Here is a 15,553-nt window from a genome sequence, read left to right on the forward strand (position 1 = left end):
GTCCCAAGATGTCATTGTCCTGTTTCAAAATTTTCCATTCATCATACACTGACTCCATTTAGATGCTCCTATGTTCTTCCTATTGGTGGAATTTCTATAAAATTATAGTGCCTTTCTTGCCCCATTATACATAATATAAGTCTAATCTAGTGGTTCATCTTTCGATTCTATCTTTTGTCTCCCTTCCACTGGGGATGAAGGTTCCTTTGCCTATGTCTCTGTAGCTTCATCCATTGGCTCCATTTGTTGTGCTGGGATCTCTTGTACTATGCTAGTCTCTGGTCTCTGTGGCTCTGTTTGCATCTGCTCCTCCTTTTTGGGTTCCTTATATTCCTCTTTTGATTGTTCAACTATGGGAAATAAAGTTTTCTTCCTGTCTTTTGTGTAATTAGACCGCTGCCTTGGGTGTCCTCTTGATGTTTGGCTTTTCCCCCTGATTCTCTTGAACCTTAATTACATCTACTGGTTCATTTAATCCTTTGTTCTTGTTTGCTAGATGATCCTAAATCTCCTCTATCGTATACCTTGCCTTCAATAAAGCGTCAAAATGCTCCTTGCTCTCAAATTCCTGCAAAAGCTTCATTTTAATCTCTGCCTCTTCTTCGAAGGACTTCAAGATACACTGGCTAGGTCTCGGGACATTGGGGATTTGGATAAAAAGAGCAAACAAAATTGACCGAAGTTTAGTATGTTGAATTCTTCCCCTGTTATCTTTGTTTGTGATCTCTCCCATGATCCTATCCAAAATTGTGCCCAGTTTACTCCGTGGCTGGCATAGTGCATCAATGCATAGTTATTGGGTGAGAAATAATCATACTTCATCGGCAGTAGAACCCTCATGGAGTTTGACACAACCGACATGACCGCATCATTAAAACTGTTCCAAACTTGTGAGAGAGAAGATGACAAGAAGGAGGCAGATGAATTTTGGTATGCTCCTGTGCCCAAGACAGAGTTCTCTCAAAATTTGATGCACATACTGGCAAACATTGGCATCCTAGAGAGAATAGGATTCCAAATAATAACCCTCGAGCACAAAGAGTTGAGCATGGTGGTTCCCCTTAGAATGTTTAACATGCTCAAACCCCAGGAGGTGGGTAGAGGGATAGTAAGGGTCAAATTAAACCTCCTTTGGCCAACATATGTGGGTGCCACTACTACTCACCATGAGTTCTTCTCCAATTGAGGATCACGGTTGAGCAAGGTTACCTCTCTAGTTAGCTCCATAAGTGCCATGAAAGAGTCCCCCTCAAGTCCGAAGCTCCCAAGTTCCAAAAGCCCAAAGGCTCCCACTGGGGCCAAGAGGGATACCACCCCAAGGGGAGTGGAGGAGGAGGAGGATGAAGAAAAGGAGGACCTACGATAGGTACCTTCCCATTTACAAGGCCTACATGATCGAGGATCATAAGATCTTACACCAGCAGGCCAAGAGAACCTAGGAAGAAGGATGCTTCAAAGGATACAAGTAGTGCCCTAGCTACGGTTAAGGAGGTAAACCTAGTGCCAAAAGGGGAGGACCCACAACCGGTATTCATAGCAGATGACCTCACCCAACAAGGAGCGTGTTTTAATTTCCTCCTTTGAGAATACAAGGACTGCATGTGCATGGCCTGGAAGTCCACAGATATGAAGGGTGTGCCCGTTACTGAAGTCGTGTAGCACATGATACCCATGCTAGATGATGCTAGGCCAGTGCACTAGCGTCCCTATCCTATGAATCCCAAATATGCACTTATAGTGAGGGAGGAGATCCAAAAACTCATATATGCAGGATTCATCTATGAGATAGAGCATATAGACTGGGTGTCACCCATCATGATAGTCCTAAAGAAGAATGGAAAGATTCAAGAATACTTGGATCTGAAGAAAGTCAATGCCACCACCAGGTGCAACCACTATCCTTTGCCTTTCACGAAACATGTTCTAGAAAGAGTAGCCCAAAAAGGAAGCTTACAACTTCCTAGATGGATTCTTGGGATACAACCAGGTATCTATCACCCAGTAGGATCAACATAAAACTACCTTCGCAATGGAATGGGGTGTGTATGCAGCCAAAGTAATGATATTTGGGTTTACCAATGTGCCTGCCACATTTTCGCGGGTTGATGATCACTGTCTCTAAGGAGTACCTAAGGGACTTTGTAGAAGTCTGTGGATGACGTGTGCATGAACTCGATGTGGGATGATCACCTAAGATACCTGAAACTAGTCCTTAAAAGATGTAGGTTGTATTAGATAACCCTCAATCCCCTCAAGTGCCAATTTTGGGTCAAACATGGCATGATTCTCGGTCACATTGTGTTGAAGAATGGCACCTCTACGGATTACAACAAGAACAAGCTCATTCTAGAGTTACCTCCCCGCACCAATGCCAAGGGAGTGCATTGGTTTACAGGCTATATAGGCTACTATCGAAGGTTCATCCTGTTTTACAAAGACAAAGCCCAGCTATTGTACAAGGTGTTAGTAGTCTTTGAGTGGATCGAGGCATGTCAAAAATCCTTTGAGACCCTCAAGCGAGCTCTAGCCATAGCATCGGTATTGCAAGCCCCAAATTGGAATCTAATATTCCACGTCCACATAGATGCCTCAAAATTTTCCATCAGATGTGTGTTAACCCAAGTGAGGGAGTATAACCTAGACTATCCAGTGTACTTTGCTAGTCGATAGTTAAACGATGCCGAGGTTAATTACATGACAACAAAGAGGGAAGGCCTGGCCATGGTCTACGTAGTTAATAAGTTCATGCATTACTTGTTACCCAACAAGTTTGTCTTTTTTGTTAATCATCTAGCCTTACTATATTTGGTTAACAAGCCCTGCATGACAGGATGCATTACAAGGTGGATGCTAATCCTTTCAGAGTTTGACTTCACAATCGTGCAGTATGTAAAGGAAAGACCCACATCCTAGATGACCACCTCTCAAGGATTCCCAATGGAGAAGCTCCAATAAGAGTTGAGGATGACCTCCTAGATTCTCCCCTATTCCTCATTGACATAATTCCAGAATGGGCAGCCAAAATAGGCCACTACTTGGCTAACGGGTTGCCTCTAGACAAAGCCCTCAAGAGGAACAAAGCCGACAAACTCATCAGGGATGCAGCACCATATCAGCTAATTGCAAGCTAACTATACCACATGGGCAAGGATGGCATCATGCGCAGGTGTGTGTGCGAGCATGAATATATCGACGTGCTCGAAGAAGCCCATTCTAGGATAGCTAGTAATCATTTCACCGCTACTACCATTATGGCACATAAAGTGTTGCAGGCAAGCCTCTAGTGGCCAACTCTCTTTGAAGATGCAGCCAAGTTTATCAAGCGATGCGATCCTTGCCAGAGTACAAAGCCAGTCGTACCAACTGGGAACACAAGCTCATCGCCACATTGTGGGCCTACCAAATGTCTTACAAAGTGGCCACGAACTGCACCCCTTCAGCCTAGCCTTTGCAATGGAAGCAGTTATGCCAATGTAATATGTAGTGCCCAACCTTTACATCATGGTCAAAGAAAAGCTCACCGAAAATGCCTTGGTGGAGCGCTTAATCGATCTCAAATGGCTAGATGAAACAAGATTGTGTGCAACCTATTGCCTCCGAGTGCATAAGGCACGATGCAAAAAATGGTTTGATCATAACCTCAAAAACAAGGACCTCAAGGAAGGAGATCTCGTACTCCTCTATAGCATCTGCAACACCAAACATAAACTTAAATACAAAGGAATGGGTCCCTACCACGTAGTGGAGATTACTCCGCAAGGTGCATGCCGAATAGCTACCTTGGACGGAGTGGAAATGGATGGATACCTTAACGGGAGTATATTGAAAAGATACTATGGCCTCCTCACCTTGCAGACCCTCCAGGCCATCCATAGGGAAAAGGAGCTTAAGGCCGAGGTAGGAACCCCAGGCTACTACCAAGGCAAGCAAGCCGCTTGGCTCTAGAAACTTCCAACGACACCAAATGCATGATCCCAATTCGTTGGGGTTCAGAAGGTAGTAACACAAGAACCTGTGTCAACTCTGGATGCAGTGCCACAAGATCCTACCCTCGAGCCAATCACGACAAAAAAGCCCCCAAGCCCATAGAGTGCCATGATTCCACAAATAGTGCAACTCAATGAGAAGGTTGCTCAGGTCCCCAAGGAACCAAGACAAGAACCGACCCCTAAAAGCGGGGCAGTTACACAAGAACCTTCCTCCAGGCCTGTGCGCATGCCATCAAGGGACACTTTACTCAATAGAGCACTGGCAATGTTACCGGAGCATAACCCATCTACCACATCAAGGGTGGCGGTACCACAAGAACTATTTCCACCCTGGTTACAGCCACACAAGAACTTGCATGCCTTACCCCGAGAGAGATCCATCAAAGGAACATAGCAGTGTCGGTGCACACCTGACAAAACCAGGATGGTGCACAAACTCAATGCATGCTCTACTTGGCTGATGATGTAGTATGCTGTTGCTCGGCATTCATCTCCATTGCATTCCACCTAATCATCAAGTCCAAGTCTAGGTGAGTTTGTATAGTAGGCATAACACCTACATGCACAAGCAACTCATGAGTCCTTGGCATCCCAATGCACCACTCACATTCACGGTCAGCAATAGGTGAATACGGCCAGTACATTTTCTTTGTGTTTTGGATCCTTGCATGCTGACCTCACGAGTCTATGCATCACCTAGTCCGTTCACCCCATTTTTCCCTTCACACAACACCCTTAGCATCAACAACCCCCTCTTTTTCCTTTTTTTCATTTTTTCCCTTTTTTCTTTTTCCCTTCATTCCCTCTTTACCTTTCTTCCCCCTCCCCCCCCCCCCCCTTTTTTCCTCTCTCTCAAATTTTGACATCTGCTATCCCCATGGCCGTTAGTTTTTCTGTATCCCCATGAACTTGCCCATGCCAATCAGGTGGAGCTCTAGCTACTGCTGCTGGATGCGATGGCCCAACTCCCACAGGTGGCATGAACAATTTTACAAAGGAGGAAAGAGCATGCCTCTTAGCTATCATCCTCTCTCCTCCATGCACAACTCAGTCTCAACTCAGTGCGCACGATAGCCACACGCTTATGGTTGCCGCACAAGCTACAAGGCAAACCACCCTCGACAGAGTAGAGGAATACCAGGCCAAGGCCAAAGAATTGGAAGTCTCCCTCACTAAGCTCAAGGATGAGCTTTCAACCAGTTAATCCCTGGTCCAAACCCTCATGGACCAGTTGGATAAGGCAAAATCCAGCATTCGTGCCATGGAAGAATGCAGGGTGCAAGCTGAGGAACAACAAGCTAGAATCAGGGAGGGATCTGACAGACAGATCCAAACCCTCCAGGATCTCTAGCACAGGAGCGCGCCCTCACAATCACCATGTAGGTAGAAAATGCGAGCCTGTGCACTCTGGCCGCCAAGAGGATGTTTTGCTGTTTTTGTTTGGAGGTTAGGAGGCTGGCTAATTCTTGTTCAAAATTCTGCTAGTTGAAGGAAGATCAGAGGTTGTTTGGTTAACAGCCCTACGTGTGAGCTCTTATTAAGTGCTTGTGGAGATTTTGTGAGTTTATAGAGTGAGAGTGAAGGCAGCCAAGCAGGGTTCTATGCGTGAGATTTCGGTGACATAGGTAACAAAATTACAAGACGTATTAGTGAGGAGCTTGTTGTGGGGGAAGCGCTATTGTTCTTGGTGTCTAGTTCAAGAGGCATTCTAAGTATGCGACGAGCATAGGAGATGGACTAGGGCCTTGATCCTAGAGGAGATCGTGTGTTGACTGGCTGTACCAAGCCAATGAGGTATTTTTGATGTGTCAACCATGTGTGGATTGTAGATTGCTTCAACAAAGATTGGTCGTTATGCACGTGATATTATCTTCCAACAACAAGCCGAGCATAGTTCTACATACTGCAATAGCTTTGCTTGTGCTTTCCAAGTGAGCTTTCAGACATGTCTGTTTCATGTGTAAGTGAGAGCAGGATTGAAGGGGAACTGAGTGGAAAATGGGGAGATGCAAGACGTGTACAACAGAGTGGAAGGCATAGGCGGAATATCGAAGGGAGAGCAACAGAGGCAAATTCAAGGTGGATGATGGCAAACTACAAACAACAAGTAGATTGAAGGCAAAGACTTAAGACAAAGTGCATTTATGATAGAGACAGATTGAAACCATCAAGCGATCAATTGTTACGTGGGCTGGCATAGCTCAGTTTATGAGCATAAGTATATAGAAAAGGTTGTGAAGCTTTGTACGTGATGCCATTATCCAAGTTTGTGATGGTGTTGTAAGTAGCAAAGAAACTATCATTGCAGGTCCCAACCATTACACATATTTGATAGTGGAAGCCAGCACAAGCAGGACTTGAGGCAACAGTTCTGCTCACAGGAATTAGAAATCTGAGTTATTTCATTACAAGATTTCTTAGATGCTAAGCACAGAGGAACGGGACTGCATGAATAGTCTTGAACTATCGATTAAATAGGATTACCTCCACATAAATCTTCATGGTTTTCATTGTTCTTTTACCATAACGAAGGAAAGGTGGCCACTTGATGTCTATGAATGGATGGATGCTATTGAGGTATTGGTGCTTGAATGGTGATGTGTGGAGCTGGCTTCTTGGCAAATAGTAAAGGTGAACTTCTTGTAAGGAAGGATTTCTTTGGTTGTATCAAGAGTTTCTAGCCATGGTAAAGGCTGCAATGCAGAGAGAAGAGAGAAGGGCTCAAAGTCTCATTTAAGCTCCAAGGCATCCAGTCATTCAGTCCTTAGCCTATCCAATCCTAGACGGGGTTCTATCTATGAGTTCATGGTTTCTAGGAGGATGTGACTGATATATGCTTCAGTGATCTTGTATTTTTGACAGTTATTGGTACATGGTCTTTTCTAGGTGTTTTTCAATTTATGGTGTTTTGAATTGATCATGGGATTGTGTTTCTTCTCAGTCTAGTTGTGAACATGACTATTGTCCCAACTATAAAGGCATTTCAGTGTAGTCTGCCAGTCTCATCAACGGTATAATAGTCGAACCTCATAGATCTGAATGCATGATCTAAAGGACGTCAGTACTTTGAGTCAAAGATGTTGGAAAAAAGCTATCTATGTTGCTTACCCATGCAAAAAGCCTCACATACATCTTTTTGAAAGTACAACTGTGGAAGTCCCTGGACCATGTTTGTCTTTTTGAGAGATACAAGGCTTCTAAAGTTGAGGTCACCATACCTCTTGTGCCACAATGTACTCAAATAAGCATCCTGATTTTGATGATCAGTTGCTAGGGCTCTCTGAATTGGAATGGTAGAAGAAAGCTTGAACATTCTACAAATCTTGACACCCTAAGCAATGATGGATTCAAGACTCTTGAGCTCTCTAACGGTGAATCCATACTTGTTGAAGATGACTTCCATATCACTCTCAGTCATATGTCCAACAAAGAGAAGGTTATGTGCCATTGTGGGGACATGGAACGCATCTTCAATACTCCATGGGTGCCTGCATTACTGTACAAGGGTATGATGTCGATCCCTTTGATTTTGTGGGGTGTGTCATCCCCCATCACGATGTTCTCTCTTAGGTTCTAGTTGGGATGGGGGTGATCAGAGAACCATTCTTTCTCAGGTGTCATGTGGTTGCTTGCACCACATGTGTCCTCATCCTTATATGTTTAAGATTTGGACTACGATACAAGAACTTTGTATTGATATTCCTGAGAATTGTCTTCATGGGTGGATTGCCATTGATGATGGTTGCCTTGAGGAGGGTTGTGAGACCTGTTTGACTAGCCTGCATTGCCTAAATACCTTTGTTTCTTTCTGCATTCTAATTCCCAATGGCTTGGAATGCCACAACAGTTGCGATTTCCCTTGCATCTATGAGTACTTCCTTGATTTCCTCCTCTTCTAGAGTTACCTCTACCTCTGGGATTTCATGTCCCCCTCTGAGAAAAAGGACCATGACTTTGAATCGATGAAGATCGAGATTGTCTACTAACCTCTGCCTTGATTGCTAGAGTGTCTAAAATTATTGCCTTTTCCTCTAAATGACCCTCTTGCACCTCCTCTTGGTGTGAAGAGAGTGTCATGATTCTTCAAATTTGTTTTGAGACCACGTCTCAATTGCTTCTGCATGAGCATGTCTGACATGAGTTGAAATGTTGGTGGGGCATCTCAAGTGACTAATGCAGTCACACAAGCTGCCCATAATTTGGTCCAAGTCCACCATTGATAACAAGTTGGACTAGTCTCTATTGTTTGACCTTGTGTCCAAGTAATGTAAGTTGATTGCCAAGGTCCTTTAACCTGAGTAGAAGTCAGGACCTGATTCATTTGGAAGCATTGGATTGTTATTCAATTGATTCTCCAACATGAGAGTACGTGACATGTTGTTGGCATTATACCTTCTTTCCAAATTCTTCCAAGCAAGTACAGCTGAGGTCTGCCCACAAAGAAGAGGGATCATCATATCCTTCACATTGGAGTTGATAATACTCAAGGCAAGTCGAGCCTTGGTATCCCACTCTTTTGGCTGCTTTGTGCGTGCTAGTTGTTGGTATGTGGTAAGAGTTGTCGAGGTAGGCTTGGGCCTCTCTTCTTATTCTGTGACTATGTCCCACAAGTTCTTTAGCTAAAAAATGTTCAACATTTTGAACTTCCAATTGCCATAGTTGTTATTAATCAAGCTTGCTACTCTGATCGAGAAATATGATATCATCATGTGATTACCCCATGGTGCACCAAGAATCAAATCCTGTATACAAATAGCAACCAAGTGCCAGTGATAACCAGAGGCTTTACAAGGCTTGAAGAAGTGGTGAACTACCGAATGCCAAAATAGTCAACTAGTGACTTTACAAGGTGGCATGTGAGTGCAAAGGTGCAACTATCCTGAATCAGTAACCCAAAGTGCCAAGTGACTCAATAAGAGTGAATTGCCCTCTGTCAAAGAATGGGTTAGGTATCGATATGTGTGAGATAAATTCTAATGATAGGTTCTACAGGGACTGATGCTGGTTAGGAACTAGTCAGGAATTTTTGGGTAGGGCTTTAGTTGGCTTGTTTTGGAGTTCTCTCCTCTATGGTAGGTAGTCCTATTACTAGTCTACACGTTAATCGAGATAAAAACTAGCAAAATAGATTTTATCTCGATTTGGTTTGTGCTAGGTCTGGAGAGGATGCGATCTGATTAGGAGGGGCTTGGTGTCATTAATGGCATTGTCTACATTTGTTGAAGGAGGCGGTTGTGTGGAGAGCTGCCTGCTGGGTTGGCCATGGAGATTGACTTTGGAGCTGATTTTTGTATTCGTTAGATGGCCATGGGATGACTCTGACCCAAAGAAATGTGGTAGTCGAGCTTTTCATGGTTGTGTCTTGTGGTTGGCTAAAGTCGAGATGGCAAGCTACCAGGCGTATCTGTGGTTGTTGAGCATACTGCAAGTGGTTCTGTAGACAAGGAGATTGTTGGGCAATTGGATCTATTGAGGAGAGTTTTGTTGAGGTTGTCTCGGCTATGGAGGATCTTAGGTGATGAAGAAGAGCGTTAGGTGCTCATTGGAGTGGTTTTGTTTGAACCAGCTACTATCGCAGTTGATGGATGTAGAGTCATGTAGGCTCATAAGGGTGCTTTGAGGTGAGCTAAAGTGTTGGATTTGTGAACGTTTTGGGAGCATGGTGCTACATGTGGAGTCAAAGGTGCTTGAAGGAGGCACAGGAGTTGCCTTAGGCCATGGAGGCTATGCCTGGCTGCAAGGTCATGGGCCCCTTGACACCTGAAGGGCTACTGAAGTCATGGATTATGGAGCAGGGCTCTATGGGCTGTCCTTGTGTCATTTATTGGCTCACTATAGATAGGTTGTGAGTCATAGGAGCAAGTTTGCCCTCCTTGTATTTGGCACTATTGCTTTTGCATGGAGCTTTGCACAACCATGTAGCTTGTGTGCAGTCCCATAGACTCAAAAGAAGTCTCTCCCTATCTACCTCTCTTCAAGTTCAAACTAAACTCACCACTCAACCTCCTCAAGTAGAACATGGAATAAACTCTCTCTCAAAAGTTGAAGCAAGAATCTCTCAATGAACTCCTCTCAATGGACGTAATAAGAACTCAAACCTCATGTAGAGATCTCAAGGAATGAAAATGATGGACAAAAATATAAAGAACTCTCCCTCACAAAAAACTTCAAGAAACCAAGAAGAGACACTCTCATTCAAAGAAGATCTCTCACAATCTCTCAAACTCACAAAGTAGAGATGGAGGATGCCTCGCAAGCGGAGGGCTTATTGCTTTGACAACATGCAAGGGCTTGTGAGCACCATTGGCTCTGATACAATGTTAGCGAAAGTGAGAGAGATATGTGCACACAAGATTACTAACTATACACTGATTTGTATTCCATGGAAAATAGGAATATATACAAACATGAGCCCCTTAGGGTTAGGTTTAAGGTTTGTCCCATAACCCTATGGTGCAATTTACACACCATTCTCAACACTAATCGGGTACTTTGGCAATGGATTATTTGCCTTGGTGGAGTTGAATCTCCTTTATGGTTGTGCTAGTCTATAGCTAGACTACATGTCGAAACACAAAATGCAACAAATGAATTTTATCTCATTCATTTTTATGTGATGGGTGCGCTACAATGGATCAAGAGGTGGCTTTGTGAAGAGGATTTAATTATGCTAACTTGTTGGAAAGTTAGATAGAAAATCTGAGGTACTTGGTGTGTAGATCAAGATCTGGCCATCATTTTTGCTTTTCGGATCACCTCCAAATTCCACCTGGATCAAAAGTTATGGCTCCCAAAAAGATGATCGAACTTTGATCACAAGGGAGAGGGCAAAATGATGAGGTGGGAGAGTGATGTGGTAGTAGGCTTCTTACAAAATTGGTAGTAGGTGGTCACAGGCTACTTACAAAATTGTGCATCTGTGATGAGAGTGGGAGAGTGATGTGGTAATTGTGGTCATAGGCTGCTTACAAAATTGTGCATGTGTGGCATTGTGTGCTTAGAGGGCACTACTAACATGGCACTATGTGTTCACATGCAGAGGTTAGGTCTACCTGGGGAGAGGCAAGTGTGGCACTGTGTGCTTAGATGGCACTACTGCCATGGCAGTGTGTGTTTACATGTAGAGGTTAGGTGTGCCTGGGGAGAGGCAAGTGTGCCTAGCTGGGGCTGTGCCACATGACACTAATGAGGTGGCATCAAATGTCATGATGATGTGGTAGCTAAAAGCCACTTTTGATGTGGCAAAAGTGTTGGCATGGCACTTATTGATGTCAGCAGGGCTGATGACGTGACATGTGGGGGTGAGCCTAATGGCATGGCTGTTAAGCTAGAGGTATGATGTGGCAAGGATGTCGACGTGGACTGCCATGTCTACTATAGACCTACCAATATGCTGTAGATGATGATGTGGCCCTTTGTGCTGATGTGGCATTGGGGTGGATGTGGACACGTGTTAAAATTTTGACCATACCTTATCCTCACCCTACCCTTCCACATGGCAAGCTAAAGGCCAACCTTTGTGAGATAGGGTGAGGTGATGTGGTTGACAGAATCTTTGAGATTCCATCAAAATCTCTTGTTGCAGAGGTGAGTCATTTAGAAGCGGCTTCTGTAGATGGAATTGTTGCAAAGGTGAGTAATTTAGAAGCAGCTTCGAGCTAGTTGGGTCATTGCAAATGCATGACTCATTGGGCAATGGTGTTTTGTGAGCTGTGTGAAGCCTGCTTCATGGAGACGAGGGCATGGGAGGTTAGTTGTTGCGATATCGTGGTCATCTCACTAACATGTGGAGCTAGTTAGGTTGCTTGAGATGCACTACTATTAATGAAGCTTTAGTGTAGTCAAGGAGCCTTGCATCATTTGCAAAGGCTTGAGGTCCGTGCATGTTGCTACTATTGGCAGAGTAGGAGCAATGCTGGTTGTTTTGATACAACTACATTTGGCCATTGGGTCAATGGCTCAGTGTTGAAATCATTGGAAGACCGTTGGCTGGAGGGTGGAGAAGCTGAGAGCTAGAGTCAAGCATATGGTTAGGCATTGTGGGCACCTTGGAGACATGGAGCTCATTGTTGCTGCTTGGCATTGTAGTTGTTTTCTTCTCCAGAAGACTATGAACGTATCTCACTCTCCATAGCTCAGAAGGACAAACTTTCTGATGCAAATCAAAGACAAGAATGATCTCAAAAGGAGAGTAATATGCCTAAAAAATGAGGGCTTGTTTCCTTGTCGGAGCAAGGGCTTGCTCTCTCTCATGAAAATGCACTCTCACAAAGATTGGTGAATTCCTCACACAAGGAGGGCTTAGTGCCTTGACAAGATGCAAGGGCTTGGGAGCACCATCAGCTCTGATACCATGATGAAGTGGGGAGTGTGTGTGTGTGTCTGTGTTTAGATTTAATAATCCCATCAATAAATGAACCATACAATTAATTCAATCATTTGGATAATAATAAAAAGCTCCATATAATAAATGGATTGAAATTTTTAAGAAAACCAAAATTGACATAACTTTGACTTGAGTAACAGGATCGGCAATAGAGTTTTTCTTTATATTGAGGTTGCAAATTTAAGCAAAGAAAAAGTACAAACATGTCGAATCCATCAGGTAGTCCAAGCTCCGAGGTCAAGGTCCACTTACCTACCACCATCCAAACCAACCAGTTGTTAGAACAATGAAGTTGAATTTGGGTAGATAGGTAATGCTTGTATCCCCTGGTTTGTTATCGCTTTACCAAAGATCATGAACAAACCTTTTAGAACTCTAAGAAAAAAACACGCCCCAAATGAATTTAAGAACAAAGCGGGGGTTTACATACTAAAGAATTCCGATAAAGTGAAAAAATCCTAAGGGGGATTATCCATGCCCAAAAGTGAAGAAAAGCAAGAAAATGTTAGTTAAAGAAGGGGGGTAATCCTTCTCCCTAAGTGGTAATTGAGGGCCAAACAAATAATTGGATTAATGATGGGGTACTCCTCTCCAATGAAAGATGATTAAGGGAAAATTAAAAATACAATAGAGAGATAAAAATTTAAAAGCTTTGAAATACAAATAGAATCCACAAGGAGGGTAATCAACATGGGATACTCTACAATACAAATGGGGAGTAATCCTCCCCCATGGCAATTAACCAGCACAATTAAAACCAATGTTTAAAGTTTCTAAGGAATAAGAGTGCTAAAAATAAAAAATATGTGTATTTAAAGTAGATTGAAAAAACCATGGTTCCTACTTAGCAAATCAATGTAATTAAAAACATAATTGAAAAAAATAAGCAATTTTTTGTAGTAACAAATAAAAGCAATTCTGCAACAATGAATAAACTTTAAATAAGTATATGTAGACAATTTTTACAAAAGCACTATATTACTTAATACACAAGTTAGCTCTTATCACAAGTATTCCTATTTCATGTTTGTAAATATGTAGGTAAGCTCAAAAAAGGGTCACTGAGTGGAAACACCACATCTAAGGATTAGAATTAAGACAAAAGGAGAGCTAAGGGGGTTCATCCACACCCTCACTTTTTTAACAAAAGTTTAATAAGGAGCAACACCTTATCAACTTTTAATGTAAAATAAATAAACATAAATATACGTAAATGCTAAAAAAATTTTGGAAAATAAGACGCAAAATAAGCATAAAATGACAATCGACAAAAAGGTTGATTAAAGAGAGCCAAACCTATATATATATAAATATATTATACATGATTAGTGCTTTTAGAGAAACCTATTAAAAGTCAGAGCCATCATTAAAAATATCTACAAGAATACATATAACTATATATGTAGCATTGAGACTTTATAAATAAATGTAATCGTGTAAGATTATATATATAAATGTACAAAAAATATATATAAATAAAAAGAGGTAATGTAAAACTTTTTTGGGGGAAAAACGAGAACTTGAGATAAGTGGTTAAATACATAAAAATAAGGATATAAGGCCAAATAACCGTAATGATGACACGTCATAATTTAACCCCTCCATCTTCCTTCCCAAAAATCCTCCCTGGCCCATTCCCCCATATAACATTCATGTGCATGACACAAAGAATCTAATGCATGCCAAAATCTCTCTTCAGAGTGTTGTTCATTATCCGCACGTCTAAAATTACATCATCTCTCTCTCTCTCTTTCTCTCTCTCTCTCTCTCTCTCTCTCTCAGCCATGGCTGGAAATGGGAATATATTTATGTTTTAACATATGAATCACCATAATAAGTAATAGATTTATTAAAATTTTGTAATTACTAATTAGATTATTATCAATAGTTATTTTTATAATGTTTACTCGAGCTTACAAAGGAAGTAGCTATAGTTCCAAGGATCCATGATGGTGATCCAAATTCCATATCCATTTTAGAATACTTGTAGAAGAAGAAATTGTTGTTATTATTGAATATTCTTAGCCCATATGTTGAGTTGAAGCATAGATGTGATATGGAGACCCTTCGAACATTATGCCCTACAATACATCTAATAAATATTATATCACTTGGAATCGGATGATATTTGTCCAAAAGATCATCAAAAATACAAATTGCATTGCTTTGGACTTTAGAGTAGGAGTATTTCACAAATGAGGTTTTAGTAGAAGTAATACAATTGGAATTTCACGTGTCATGGGGATCTTGCAAGAATGTCGATGGAGTACTCCTCCAAGATACTTTGGGTTGAGAGCAATGCATGCAAATGCCATCCATTAGTGTCACTCTAGCGACTTCTGGCTTGTTGTGATCATGAATCCATAAAGCAGAAGAAAAGGGAGGGAGAGGGGAGTGGAGAAGGGAGAGGGGGAGAAGAAGGAAAGTAGAGAAGAGAACATGACCATATGAGCATGGCATTCATGAAACGCACTATGAGGGAATAGTTGGACCATGGAGTAAAGAATGTAGACTCCCTAATAATACGTGAGCCACTAAAAGCTAAGATTAGTGTCCTTGTGGTTTGCACTAAAAGCTAAAATGTTGACACTAATCTTGCGGTTTGCAAATGATGCAAGACTAGTTGTCAAAGCATCTACAAATTTTGCCCACTTTAGAGACCATATAAAATAGGGAGTAAAAACCTTTTGTTGAGACAAAAACATGGAACTCTTTCCTAGGGAGGATGGAAAAGGAATTAACTTTCTACAAGGGGTCCTAAAACTAACTGGACACATCACTTTATTAAGAATGACCAGAGAGCAAAAAAACTACCTTTTACCCTTTGAAGCTAACATTCTTTAATAAAGGATATGGAAGGGCTAAAGAAAGTATGGGAGGAAAATATAAACCAATACATTTTATTGCACAAAAACTATAGGTTATGGATATAGGATCTCTACTACAATCCTCGAGTTTGAGTTGTGGAAAGTAGTATCTTCCTACTTCAATACAATAGGTTTGCTTTAATCGATGATGACCCACCACTACGTTAAGTATGAAAGTGAATGTAAATAATTGAATAGAAATTGGAAATAATGGTTGAGATTAAGCAAAAGGGTGCCCTACTTAGAACAACCTACAAAACATTTAGCATCATGGGGCTCATTGAACATGCATAATTTATCAGTAAAGCTTT

This window comes from Dipteris shenzhenensis, chromosome 32 (genome assembly GCF_047967505.1).
Source record: "Dipteris shenzhenensis isolate YYH24624 ecotype China chromosome 32, Dip_SZ_1.0, whole genome shotgun sequence".
NCBI lineage: Eukaryota > Viridiplantae > Streptophyta > Polypodiopsida > Gleicheniales > Dipteridaceae > Dipteris > Dipteris shenzhenensis.